Source organism: Delphinus delphis, chromosome 2 (genome assembly GCF_949987515.2).
Source record: "Delphinus delphis chromosome 2, mDelDel1.2, whole genome shotgun sequence".
In the NCBI taxonomy this organism is placed as follows: Eukaryota; Metazoa; Chordata; class Mammalia; order Artiodactyla; family Delphinidae; genus Delphinus; species Delphinus delphis.
The window spans coordinates 102434418-102435962 of record NC_082684.1 but is presented as its reverse complement, the minus strand read 5'-3'; the positions used below and the strand labels follow the sequence as shown (position 1 = coordinate 102435962).

The following is a 1545-nucleotide window of genomic DNA, read 5'->3' as shown; positions in this document are numbered from 1 at the left end:
CCTTCACACCCATTAGGATAGCCACTATAAACACAACAAAACAAAATTAGAAAATCACAAGTGTTAGCGAGGCTGTGGAGAGATTATACACTATTGGTGAGAATGTAAAATGATGTAAGCACCATGGAAAACAATATGGCATTTGTGAAAAAATTAAAAATAGAACTACGATCTGATCCAGCAATCCCACTTCTGGGTCTATAGCCAAAGGAATTGAGAGCAGGGTACTGAAGAGATATTTGTACACTCATATTGATTGCAGCATTATTCACAATAGCCAGAAGGTCCCAAGCGTCCATCAACTGATGAGGAGATAAACAAAATGTGGTATATCCATACAATAGAATATTATTCAGCCTTAAAAAAGGGACGAGATCCTGACTTGGATGAAACTTGAGGACATTATGCTAAAAGAAATAAGCCAGTCACAAAAAGACAAATACTATATGCCTCCTTTTGTGGGGGGGGCATGCCAGGATCTTAGTTCCCTGACCAGGGATCGAACCCAGGCCCCCTGCAGTGCAAGCACAGAGTCCTAACCACTGGACCGCCAGGGAAGTCCCTATACGCCTCCTCTTTAATGAAGTACGTAGTCAAATTCATAGCGTAGAAAGTAGAATGGTGGTTGCTAGGGGCTGGGGGGACAGGGAGCCGTCGTTGAACAGAGGTAGAGTTTCCTTTTTGCAAGATGAAGAAGTTCTGGGTATTGGTTGCACAACGGTGTGAATACACTCTGAACACTACTAAACTGTGCACTTTAAAGTGGTTAAGATGGTAAATTTTATCACAATTTTTAAAAAAAAAGAAGCATTACAAAGGAATTATGACTAGGGTTTTCCTTCCAACACGGACGTCAAAACATGATCCTTCTCTACTCAAAACCCTCCAATTTACTTCTCACTTGGAGCAAAATCTGGAGACGTGATGGGCAAGGGCCCACCTGCTGCCACTGCAACCACAGTCACTAGGCATCTTGCTTGCTTGACTCTAAACCCCTTCGGCGTCTTGCTGCTTCCTCAATGCATTATATATATCGTGTTGATACTTGCTGTTTCTTCTGTCTGAAATGATGCCTCTTCAACTATCTGCATGACCCCATCCCTGACTTTATTCAGGTCTCTGCTCAAAACTCACACACTCAGAAAGGTCTTTCCCATCTTTCCTATAGTTTCCATCACCATCACTCTCTAGCCCATCCCCTTACCCTGATTTATCTTCCTTTTATTTTTTTTCTTTTATTCGTTGTTTATTACCTATTGTCCCGATACCGCTGGAGTGTAAATGCCAGTGGATCAGAACTATAGTCGTTTATGGGACCTTCCTTGTGCTGCAGTGGTTAAGAATCCTCCTGCCAATGCAGGGGACACGGGTCCGAGCCCTGGTCCGGGAAGATCCCACATGCCGTGGAGCAGCTAAGCCCGTGCTCCACAACTACTGAGCCTGCGCTCTAGACCCCATGAGCCACAACGACTGAGCCCGCGTGCAGCAACTGGTGGAGCCCGCGCACCTAGAGCCCGTGCTCCGCAACAAGAGAAGCCACCGCAA

At 45.0% G+C, this 1545-nt stretch overlaps 1 non-coding gene across 1 annotated transcript; it reads right to left on the bottom strand.

Annotated features, from left to right (window-relative positions):
* Window positions 1-484: 484 nt before the first annotated feature.
* On the bottom strand, window positions 485-557 carry TRNAA-UGC (transfer RNA alanine (anticodon UGC)). The gene has a single exon. It is a non-coding gene; the product is annotated as a tRNA-Ala (tRNA).
* Window positions 558-1545: the final 988 nt, after the last annotated feature.